Here is a 12,945-nt window from a genome sequence, read left to right on the forward strand (position 1 = left end):
AATAAGGGATGCCTAGGCTAGGAAGGCAGTCTGATTTTAAAACCTTACACAAGAGTGTGAACAAAGGGTCGTTCATCATGTTCCCTGAGGTTTTACCGTTTTTAAGAACAGAGTTGGTTAACTTCAAAGAAGTTCCAGAAGACAACCTCATGGGTGAGTTCTGCCCCAGACATCATGATGGCACGGATGTCAGATGGTCTGGTCATGGTCTGGATCTAGGGGACAAAATCTGTTACAGACTCAACGTTTGCATCTCCCACCCCAAATTTGTATGTTCAAACATCATTTAATGATATTTGGCAGTGGGGCTGTTGGGAGGTGACTGTGAGCCCTTGTGGCTGGGATTGGTGCCCTTATCAAAGAGACCTGACCGAGCTCCCCCTCCCTTTCTGCCGTGTGAGGACACAGGAGGCAGGCGCTCGCAACACAGCGGATCTGCCGGCACCTTGATCTTGGACTCTCCAGCCTGCAGAACTGTGCACAATTTCTGTTGTTTATAAGCTCCTCAGTCTGTGGTATTGTTATAGCTGCCCAAACAGACTAAAACAGTATCCCTTTCTTCTAAATGACCTCCAGGAAGAGAGAGAATGTGTCAGCAATGTAACGCTTAATTTTTGAAAGCCTGCCACTGTGGTCTCTCTCATGCCAAGCCACTGGCTTGGCATAATTTCCCATCTTCTTTACGGAGGGTTGTTTGAATTAACCAAAGCAACTTGGCTTGCTTGTTCACGATTCCCAGAACTTGACGTCCTCATTTCCACCTCCATGGCATCGCTCCTGACGCCTTTTCTTTCTCCTAGTATTACCACTTCAACTTTAGGTTGACCCCTACAGGACTCATGACTGGAAAAGGAGGGAAAATTTATTTTCATTACTGTCTCAAGTCAGCAATAAAAGAGAGTTCTTCCCAAGGTTGACTCTGGATTTGGCCCTGATATTCTCAGACTCTCTGACTTTTTACCTGTGGTTTTCTCTACCTGGAATGTCCTTCGATTGCCTTGACCTCCGGGTCAGCTCCTACTTGCCGCTGAGGACGCTGCTCCCCTGTAACCTGCTCTCCTGCTACTCCATATCCCTACTCCACATCCGCCGCATTGTATCGCTCATGCATCTGTCTCTCCCTGTAGACTGTCAGGTCCTCCGGAAAGAGGACCGATCTGCTTCTGTGGCACTGGTGTGTCGTGGGGGTCACTGGTAAGTGGTCAACAGCTGCGTGGACGAGCGGACGGAAAGGACCAGGGAGAGGTGCGGGATGGATGTGGTCACGGGATCGTTGCCGCGTCTCTTCCTGCTTCAGTCGGGGGTGGAGTTCACCGCCGAGTTTGTCCTGCCTTTGAACGCTCGGCACCTGTGGTGACAGGGCTCACAGGCAGCAGGAAGGAAACAGATGATAGACAGCTAGCGAGCCGGCTGGCTAGCTAATGTTTGGGCAACTGGGAGTCCATAATCTTCCCTGATGCATCTCCTAACAGTTACGAACTCCACAGAAGATCAGCTTGGTGGGGCGTGTGGGAAATATTTTTGAGGACTGCTTTTAGGGGATGGTACCTCTTTGTCCTGCTTCTGTCAGAGGTACAGAACTCACGCACCTGCTCCCACTCTCTGCTCTGGGCCTGGACTGCTCACCATGCTATGGCCTCCTCTCTCCTCCCTGCCTTGCTCTTCTGACTCGGTGTGACTGTTTTTTTTTTTTTTTTTTCCTGATTTGACCCGCATGAAAGTCTTCTGGACCTCCCCGGTTTGGGTGTGTTCGGGAGTGACAGCATCAGAGGAAGGCAGGGGCCCCTGGAAAGTCCCTCCTGGGGGGCCAGAGAAACGGTCGGGTGGCCAGCCTGAGCTACTGGCCGGGACGCTGGGAAGGTGTTGATCGGTGGCTGCTAAGCTCACACCCACTTCCAGATGCTACTCCTGTGTGGTGTTCTTCATGTCCTCTTGCTTCTTTATTGATTCAAGGTGAGTTTGGATTGAGGTTTGAAGAGGAAGGCTGAATTTACTCTATTGTCTGGGAAGAGAGCTGACCATTGAAGTGTTCTTAAAGGAGAGAGCTCTGTTGATTCAGGGGCCTCAAAGATCCATTTTTCTATAAAACATGTATCTGCTTTTGTCTGAAGGGCAACGGGGTGGCCTTTTTCCTAAGGAGTAACTGTGTTTGGAGGCAGCTGTCACTTTCCACATAAGAAAGACATTTAAGAAAACCTCACGTTAGTTAATCTGATCCCCTAAACCTGGGAGATTTTAATTCATATTAGAGAGACTGAAGATAACTTTTTAGACATTAAAATACCTACAAACTTGGCAGCCTTTGGCCAGGCCAACCCATACCTGCCTGGGTCTGAGTTTTCTTCTCCGCACACATGTTAGAATTATACTGTCGGACTTAACTTGGTGGAGCTGTGGGGATGAAATGAGTTCATAACAGTTGTAAAATGTTAAGCAAATGCTAAGGTTTGATGGTCATTATTATGGACACAGCACTAGCCATCCATCTCAGTACAGGAAATCTGCAAAATGACCTGGAGAATTAATGGGGCCAATGACATTTATCCCCCGACATCTGTCTCTTTACAGTCATCTGTGTCTGAGTATCTGGGACATACAGAGGGGTGGGCAGGTGCCAAACTGAGATGGTTTTAGCATTTCTGGCTGGGGGGATGGGTATAGATCGCGAAGGGCCGTTATTAGTGCAGGAACCTCCTAAGTCCTGTGAGGAGAGAATTACTGGCATTCGAGGGCTCCCTGCGTCACCACCATCCTACTTTCCATTTTTACCATCACATGTGTGGCTTCTCTGGACTCATCTCTCTGTGGTACGGAGGGAGGTCCTCATCCTTCTAGGAACACGGTTAGTCTGGTCCCTTCTCTGCATCTTGGGCCACGCTTTTCTTTTTCAGAGTGAGAAGTTTGCCAACTCCAGGATTTTACCACAGCCAGAGAACCCATTAATCCCTTACTCCTGTTCTCCGTCTTCCTTCCCTTCTCTGGGGTCCAGGAGAGAAATCTATGCCTGGGATGAGGGGAGAAAAAAAAAAAGCTGTTAAATTGTTAATGGGGATTCAACTCCAAGAACTAAGGCAGGTTTCGGGTGCACCAGGCTGGACACTGTGAAGGACTCTTTTTCAGTAGTCTCAGTGGACATCAGAGTAGCCCGCTCCATCCGTGCTCCTTAAGACCAGCCCACCCTCGCAGCAGGGTCCCTTGTTGAGAGAGAAGACTCCACCAGGGACCGTCAGGGACAGTCTGAGTGCATCGGCACCGGAGGGAGGGCCCCATGCGGGGGGTGCAGAGCTGGCCCAGGCTGTCAGCACCTGGCTTGTAGGTCTGGGCTGGCACCTGAGCCTGGAGCCTGATGAGGAGGGAAATCAGAAGGGACAGACGGCGACGGCCTTGCTGCGGGTCTTGCCACTCTGGTTGCACGGAAGGAAGAGACAGAAGAGAAGAGGCCGCAGGCACGTGGCTGTGGCTCCACTCCAAGCCCAGAGAGTCTGTCTTCCTCATCCCCAGCCCGCCTCTTTTGGTAAAAAAGTTAAGTTGTTTATTTAGGAAAAGAAGAGGTATAACACATCACTCATTTAAAAAAATGGATGAATGCAAAAAACATGATCGAAACTCAGAAAAGTAAGATAATTTTATTATTTTTTGACAACCACTAACATTTTTCTCCTATAATCTTCACCTGCATACTGTCACTGCCTCTTCATATGATAAAGAATTTATAATAATAATTTCCCTAGAGAGAAGGATAATTCAGCCTTTGTCTAGTGTGATTGATTGAAATGTATTTATTATTAATGCTTTAGAACAGGATTTTGGTTTTTTTTTTTGGCCTTACTACTCTCTATCGGTCATAGCATATACATTTTAAGGAGTGTTGCCAAATGTGGGAAAGCGTCTATTAGGTTTCTTGCACATGGGATCTCTTATAATTGAAGGGCATTCACGTTTTTTATGCACTTGGTAATCTTTTAAAAAATACTTATTTTTTTGTTGAGATATAATTCATATACCATAAAATTCATCCCCTTCAAGTGTGTAATTGACAGAATTGTGTAAGCATCATCACTGTAATTCCAGAACATTTGCAGCATCCCTGAAAGAAATCCCGTACTCATTAGCAGTCGCTTCTCATTCTTCTGTCTTCTAGTCTCTGGCAACCACTCTTCGACTTCCTGTCTCTATGAATTTGCCTCTTCTAAACAGTTTGTGTAAAAGGAACAAGACAGTATGTGGCCTTTGTAGTCTGACTTCTCCCTCTTAGCGTGATGACGTCACATTTCATCCGTGTTGTAGCACGTTTCGGTCTTTATTCCTTTACAGAGCCAACTAATGCTCCATTGTGTGCATATACCACATTCTGTCCACCCGTAAGTTAATGAACATTTGGATTATTTCCACACTTTGGCCATTATGAGTCCTGCTGCTATAAATATTCATGGGTCACTTTTTTTGCGCACACATGTTTTCCTCTTGGGAAGATACACAGCAGTGCAATTGCCGGGTCCTATGGTAACTTTGTATTTGGTTTTTGACCTTGATTTTCTTGAACAGGATCAATGGTACTTCTCCTCCAAGGCAGGTTAAGGTTGGGAGTGGAGGTGTGGCAGGTTAGGGGAAGAGAGTGTTGACGACCTAACAGAGAGCCTTTCGATGCCCGTGTCTCTTTTTGATTGGCTATGCTTGGCATCAGAGACATGTCAGGAAAATAAACAAATTCATGGATTGCATTTCTAAAAGGTGGGAAATGGAAGTGAATTTATTTAGTCCCATGAGAGAAAATGCATCCTTACTACTTTAATTACTCAGTGTAGTGCTTGAGAGGGAGCTACAGGCCAGGCCTGCACGGGGTTGGCATCCCAGCTCCATTCCTAACGAGCCGTGGATCTTGACTCCATTGCTTAACCTCTCCTGCTTTGGTGTCGTGATCAGTAAGACCGGGAGAAATGAACACCAGTGTGTTCCTTGCGGCACTGTTGTGCTCACGTGGTAACACATGACACAGGGGCCCTGCCTCAGCCTGTTATCAGTCTCAGTGATTTTATTGGCCTCATGTCAATGAGGACATCTTGCATCGCCTTTGGCCACTAACATGTTCATGGGGTATGTTTGAGCAGTAGCAGGCAAGGAGCAGCACATGGATGCGCGAGACTATCTCACTTTGTGGCCCCGTCTTCCATGCAGAGCTCGGCCAGAGCTGGGCGCAGTGAGCGTGGCCCGACACGAATCTCAGTAAATATTCAAAGACTCTTGATGGATTTGTCCCTGAAATGCAGTATGTGGGAGTGTGAGAGACTTTTCTGAGGAAATGCGGGCTTCGGTTCTAACGTCGTCGTGTTTCTGGAGGCCCAGGCCCTGCTTCTCCTGAGGTTCTTCTGTCTTCTGGAGCCTCCCTGCAAGCTGAGACTCACCAAAGTAGGTTTCACTCACAGGAAAGAAATTAGGTCAGCTATCTGTGCCCCATTTCTTTTGCCAAAAAAAATCCTACCAATTTTTACCTGAGACAAAAATAACATTTTTCTTCCTTTGTAGAAAATAGAATATATGAATCATTTGGAGATCAGAGGAGGAGAAGCAAAGGACTAGGAAATCTGTGTTATCTATTCTATTCTATTCTGTCTGTCTGTCTGTCTCCCTACCTACCTATGTACCTACCTACTTATCCATCCATCTCTCCATCTGTGTGTCTATCCGTCTGTCCATCCATCCATCCGTCCATCCATCCATCCATCCATCCATCCATCCATGTATTTATCCCTAACTTTATCTTATTAGCTAGGCTTTTTTGTTTGTTTGTTTGCTGGCCATTCAACTGTCTGTGTCACCCGCCCATCAGTATTTACCACCACTTACTGCAGCCCTTCAGGGAGATGGAATAGGAGAAAAGTAGGAAGCACAGGAGGATAAGAAATCACAACACAGTGTGAGAAACGCAGATCTGGAACTCTGAAAGGCATAGTAGAAGAATCAGAGGTGAAGTGACATTGGGATTGAGTGATTGGTAGAAGGTCAACAGTCAAAAAGATGAAAAAGCTGGTACCAGGTGGGGGAACTTGTTTTTCAGAGACACAAAGGCATCTTTGGGGAGGCTGGGGCAGAGGGTGTGGGGCAAGGGTTCCTGGGAGAGGGATTGGGCTGGTAGGTAGGGCCTTGAATGCTCTGCCTCAGACACTGGGGTTTTTACCGGAGAGTCTTGATAAACAAGAGAAGTAGTTTGAGCTGGTGAGTTGACTTTATTTTTCAAAGGTCACTCTGACAGTGTGAAGGACAAGTTGATGAGGGTGGGGGAGGAGATGGGGATATTGGTTAAGAAACTCTTGTAATCATTCAACTTCTAATCAGTAAGCAATTCACATGTGTTTCCTGAGTCTTTAATCAGATAATCTGGGCCATGATCCAGGCTTGATGTGATGTGAAACACATGGAAAACATATTATATTTTATTTTATTCAATTTTAATTTGTTTATGCTGCCTGGAAGACTTAGTTTTATCATATTTCCTTTGTACTACAATCGAGGACCTGAGTGGTTGGTATTTTTTCCTAGGCGCCTTCCGCCATCTCCCTTACATTCAAACACTTGAAACGTGTCATCGCGACAGCCCATTAACACGTGACTTCATTTTATGGGCATCAAATGCAAAAAAGGATCACGTCTTGTTTTGTGGGAGCCCTGCAGCCAAAGTGTAGCTCTGTTCCTGTGGCCAGAGGGCCTCTGAGGGGAGAGCTGCTACTGCCCACAGCACCCCCCACCCCCAGTTAGATGTAAAGGAGGCAGTGCTTTCGGCAAGGGGTATTGGCCAGAGGGGTGGACGGAAATCCGCTTCCCAGGGTGAAGATGTGCCCCTCGGTCAGGAGACGTGGCCCCCTCCCTGTCATTGGGGAGGACTGCACACTGGAAGCATGAACCTGGGAGAATTCGCAAGGCTGAACTTCTCAGCTGGACCCAGTATGGTCCAGGAGCAGCCCCATCCTTTGTTCAGATTCCATCCTTTACTTGCTGGCCACAAACTGGCTTCCCTCGGTCCCCTGATCGTGGGGCCGCTCTCTGGGAATAGGCGTGAGGGTTGTGGTTGTGGGTCAGTCGGCCCCACAGTGGGAATCCAGGCTATGTGAGTGGGCTCTGTGGGAGCCTCTGGTCCCCTTGGGGCACGTGGACAGATCCTGACCGTCCAGGCCTGCGCAGCCCCAGGCTTCTCTGCAGTTCTGTCCCTGCATCCGGCTGCTGGTACCCCCGCTGGACCTCTTGTCAGGCACCAGGCTCCTGGCAGTGGCCGTCAGTTTAGTTGACTGCTTAGGCTGGATTTTTGTCCCCAAGTTAAGGGATGTTTAACTTCCCGTGAAAAGCATCATTAGGAGCTTTTAGTAAATCAAAGCCAAGTTTAGTTGTTTGTTTGGCCCTGGTAAGGAGATATGATGGGTTTTTCTATGCTTACTTTTCCCAAATACAGTCACTGACTTAACTTTGAGCTTTTTTATTTTTTAAATGAGCTAAAACCTACAGTTGAGTTAATAAACAGAGTTGAAAAGCTTCAAGTTGACATCGCAGGCCTCTGCTACTGAATGACAGTGCCTGGTGGACGTGGCCAGTGGGGGGTCTCTTGGCTTCATCACGCAGGGCAGGGACTCTGCATCGTGGCCCCTTTGCCCCCCGCTTTTAGTTCAGAGTCTGGGCCGGAGGGCATAGCAAGTGTTCATTCAGCATAGATGACCTGAACAGCTGACTTTCTCTGACTCCCCAGGTCACCCGCACACCGAGCCGTCTGGTAGCCTCAGTTACCACGTTGTTCACCTGGGCATTGTGTGCCTCATGAAGGTCCCAGTTGCAGACATACCCTGGAAAGAGGAAGGCCTCTGCTTGGGGGAGCCGCCAACTCGAGGGGGTGGGGCTCCATACTTGTCAGTTCCGAGCCGCTCAGCCATAGGAAGAGATAAATGTGCATCATTCACTGTGGGGGGAAGTGGATCTTCCGAGGGGCCTAAGGCTTTCCTCTTGCATTCTGGAAGATTTGCATGGCCTGCCAAGAACTCAGTATCATCCACAGGCCTGGCGGGAACTTAGCTTTCTTCTGAATTTTGGAAGGTTTGAGTGCCAACTACGTCATGTTGAGCTTTCTGCCTAAACCTGGCTCCTTGATGTTTGCATTGTATTTTAATAATATGAGCTAATTGTGTGGAAAGCTTAACGTGAGATAAAACTCGTTCTAATGTGCCCTTGAGATGGATAGTGGCATTTGTCCCCATTGTGCAGGTGAGAAAACAGAGGTCCAGAGAAGCTCTGCAAATTGCCCTATAGTAACTAACTCTTATAAAGCTCACTCCATGTATTAGACACTTTCCTGTCTCCATGCACCAGGTCTTCTACGTTAGCTTTACTGAATCTTCCATGATATAAGTGCTGTTAGAATTTTCTTTTTTGTTAATGAGGGAAGTCAGGTGTGAGCCGGTCAAGTAACTTATTCAAGGGCTTAGAGATGATGTCTGGCAGGTTTGGACAGTTGCTTAGCCAGGGCTGTCTCAGTTCTCAACCGTCATGATCTCCTGCCTCTCAGGGTGTGTTTTGTTAGAATAACTTGGTTATTTGTGGGTTTAGTTATGTTGCTGAATTTTTTCCTCTTCAAAGCATCAATGAATTGCCTAAAATGATTATTATGCTCTGTTCATAATTTATTTCCATTTCTGGAGCCAGTCTGCAGAAACTTAAAATACATCAGACTGAACACTGAATGAAATTTCTACAACCTTTTTTTGCAGAATGTAATCTGCAATATCTATTAAAACAAATAACCCACTTGTCTTTTTTATTCACCAGTCCCACTTCGGGAAATTCTCTTATAGAAACAAAAGCACCAGGGAGATTAAGTATATGATTAGGGAAGGTTTTTTTTTTCTCACAATGTTGCTTATAATGACTAAAACTGGGGTGAGCCTCCCATCCCTTCACTGGGATGGAGCAAGTGGAGGCAAGTAAGTGGAAAGAGAAATTGTGGTTTGCTCCTCTGGTGGGATTTTGTGTGCTATGACCTGGAGTACAGTGAAGTGACAGGAGCAAACAGCAGACACACATGCATAGGGAACACTCATTAGAAAACCAAAACAAAGACAGACAGACAAACAAAACAAAACAAAACAAAAAAAACAAACACAACCCAAACAAGTGCTATCGCCCTTTCCTATGTAATTTAAATTGACTGTGGGTCTTGGAAGCATGGAGAAGGGTGTGGAAGAACTCCCTCCAGGCTGTTAATGTTTATGACAAGGGAGAGAGGGTAGTGCATGAGGAAGAATGACGTTGGGGCACACTATTAATTTTCTGTGTTGTTTCATAGGAAGTATGGAACATGAAGTACTTTTGAACTTACAAGAAATCGAAGTGTCATTGACATAGTGAGAGCTCAGTTCGGTATGGGCACGCACAATAATATCTTAACTGGATAGTTCCACCAGTTTTGACACATGCTTACATTCGTGTACCCCTCATCTCTATCACGATAGAGAACTCTTCCAGCACCCCAGAAAGCTGCTTGGTACCCACCCCCAAGGCTTCCCTGTCAGTCCTCCTACCAGAAGCAACCACTATTCTGCTTTCTTTCACTGTAGCTTATTAGCTTTTCCTATTCTAGAACTTCACGGAAATGGAATGAGACAGGGTGTACTCTTTTGTGTGTGGTTTCTTTTGCCGAGTGCAATGCTTTTGAGATTCACCCACTTTGCTAAATGCATGAATTAGCCTTTTTTTTTTTTTTTTTTTTAAATTTTTGAGTCGTATTCCATTGTAGGACTGTTCCACAATTGGCTTATCCATTTTCCTGTTAATGGGGCAAATAGGTTGTTTCCCGTTTTTGGCTCTTATGAATAAAAATTTATGAATATTCTTGTACAAAGTTTTATTTTGTTTTCGGTGCATACATTTCCATTTCTCTTGGATAAATACCTAGAAGTGGAAGAATTGCCAGGTCCCAGGGTAGACATGTACTTATAAGAAGCTGACCAAGAAATTCCTAAACTGGTTATACCATTTTATACTCCCGCCAGCAGTATATGAGAGCTTAGAGTGTGCCACATCCTTGCCTGGCACTTTGACACTATTAGGTTCATATTAGCCAATCTGTTGGGTGTGTAGTAGTATCTCATTACAGTTTTAACTTAGTAGTATCTCATTACAGTTTTAACTTAGAGATTCATCATGTCCACCACTTTTTCATGTTCTTATTTGAATCCAGACTGCATATTTCCAGCTATATGGTTAATTTTGCTTCAATATCATACTTTCTTGATTATGTAGCTTTATGTTTTGAAATCAGGTAGTGTAAATCCTACAGTTTTTTTCCTTCTTTTTTAAAGTTGTTCTGCTTTGGGTCTTTCAAGTTTCTACATAGAGTTTAGAATCAGCCTTCTAATTTCTACAAAAAGCCTGCTGTATGCCCCCAAATCATGGATCATTGCTCTTCACTAGAAATATAATGTGAACCACATACATAATTAAGAAATTTCCAGTGATTATTTTAAAGGGAATAAAAAAATACAAGTTGAAATTAATTTTAATGACAAATCTTGTCTAACCCAATGTATCCAAATTACTTTTGTTTCAGTGTACAATATAGATGTTACAAATGTTTCATGAGATATTTTGCATTATTTTTTGTGTTGTTTTTGAGATGTGGTATGTATTTTACACTTGTAGCACATCTCAAATCATACTAGCCCCATTTCAAGGGCTTGATCCATTGGGGCTGCAATATTGGACAGTACAAATGTATAGATCAAATTTGGAACAATTGCCATCTTACAGTACTGCGTTTTGCAATTCGGGTGCATGGTGTATCTCTCCATTTATTTTTTTTTAAGATTTATTTATTTATTTTTTTTAGAGAGAGAGTGCATCCAGGTGAATGAGGGGAGGGGAAGAGGAAGAAGATGAGAGAGAGAGAGAGAGAGAGAGAGAGAGACAGAATCCTCAAGGAGGCTCCCTGCTGAGCTGGGAGCCCAACGTGGGCTCAGTTCCATGACTCTCAGATTATGACCTGAGCCAAAATCAAGAGTCAGATGCTCAGTCAACTGAGCCACCCAGGTACCCCTTACATCTCCATTTATTTAAGTCTTAAACTTCTCTTATTGAAGTTTTCGTTGCAATTCTTCCATATATTTTGTTAAAGTTATCCTTAAATATTTCATGTTTTTTAAAGCTATCATAACCAGTACTTTTTAAATTACAATTTCCAATTGTTTGTTGCCAGAGTATAGAAATACAGTTAATTATTCTATGTTGAGCCAGTATCCTACAGCTATGGTAAACTCACTCTTTAGTTCTACTGTGGGTTTTTTCTTTCTTTTTTTTTTTGTAGCTTTCCTAGGATTTTCTGCATAAATGATATGTTACCAGCAAATAAGATAGTTTTACATCTTCCTTTCCAATCTGTATAGCTTTTATTTATTTCCCGTGCTCTGATGCACTGGTCAATATATCCAATAAAATGTTGAAATGGTGAGAGTAGGCATCCTGCCTTGTTCTCTGTCTTAGGAAGAAAGGATTTAGTCTTTCATCAGCTGTAAGTTTTCTACTGATACCTTTTATCGGGTTGAGGAAAATTCATTTCTCTCTTTTTTTTCTGCTGAATTTTTTCAAAAAATTTATTTATTTTTAAATTTTATTTATTTTATTTTTATTAATAAAATTATTTTATTTCAAAATTATTTTATTTTATTTTATTTATTTATGATTATAAATATTTATTTTATTTATTTTCATTTTATTTATTTATTATATTTTATTTATTTTTAATTTTTATTTTATTCATCTATTGAGATACTCATATACAGTTTATGTGTTAATATGCTAAATTACATTGATTGATATTTGAATATTTGAATGTTATATCAATCCTGGAATCCTGGAATAAACTCTGCTTTGTCATGATGTATTACATATATATATTTGTATTATTATTATAAACATATATTAATACATACATATATTCTTTGCTAACATTTTATTTAAGATTTTATATCTCAGTTCTCTAGGAATATTGGTCTGTGGTTTTCTTATAACTGCCCTTTGGTATGGTTTTCGTTTCACGGTCATGTTGGTCTCATAAAATGAGTTTGGAAGTGTTTTTTACTCTTATTTTCTAAAAGAGTTTATGGAGAAATTACATTTTTTTTTTCAAATGTTATATAAAATTCAATAGTAAAGCATTCTAGACCTGTAGTTTTCTTGGTGGGAATGTTTTTGATAATAAATTCATTTTTAAAATAGATACAGGGCACTTTATATTTCCTGTTTCTTCTTGTATCAGTTTTGGTAATTTGTATTTTCAAGACATTTGTCAGTCTCATCAGATTGTCAAATTTTGTGGCATAAAAATTATTTAGAATAGTCTCTTCTTATCCTTGCCATGTCTGGAGTGTAGTTAGGGATGTCCTCTCTTTCACTTCTGGTATTGGTTTTTCCTCACCTTTTTTGTCATTTATTTTCGTATTTAAAGTGAATCGCTTGGGGCACCTGGGTGGCTCATCAGTTAATCATCCGACTCTTGATTTTGGTTCAGGTCATCATCTCAGGGTCGTGAAATGCAGCCCCTCATTGAGCTTTGTGCTGGGCGTGGAGCCCACTTAGGATTCTCTTTCTTCCTCTCCCTTTGCCTCCCCTCAGCCACCCCGCTTGCACAGACACGCATGCACACATATACTTTTTTTCTATAAAAAAAAAACAAAAAAGTGAATCTTTTGTAAACGGCATATGTTTGATGTTTACTTAAAAAATTTAATCTGAAAAGCTCTGTCTTTACATTTACCAGTTATTTGATTGGTTGTATTTTATTTTATTTATTTATTTTTAAGATTTTATTTATTTTTTTGACAGAGAAAGATTACAGGTAGGCAGAGAGGTAGGCAGAGAGAGAGAGAGGGAAGCAGGCTCCCCACTGATCAGAGAGCCCGATGCGGGGCTCGATCC

At 43.1% G+C, this 12,945-nt stretch overlaps 1 long non-coding RNA gene across 1 annotated transcript in view; it reads left to right on the top strand.

Moving 5' to 3' along the window:
• The first annotated feature begins 823 nt into the window (after positions 1-823).
• LOC309853136 overlaps positions 824-12,945 on the top strand; it is a 369,996-nt gene continuing 357,874 nt past the window's right edge. The window contains exon 1 of the long non-coding RNA XR_014305531.1: positions 824-1,194. This is a non-coding gene — a long non-coding RNA (uncharacterized lncRNA). The remainder of the gene's footprint in view (positions 1,195-12,945) is intronic.

The sequence above is a fragment of the Mustela nivalis genome (genome assembly GCF_964662115.1).
Source record: "Mustela nivalis genome assembly, chromosome: 18".
NCBI classification, from domain to species: Eukaryota; Metazoa; Chordata; class Mammalia; order Carnivora; family Mustelidae; genus Mustela; species Mustela nivalis.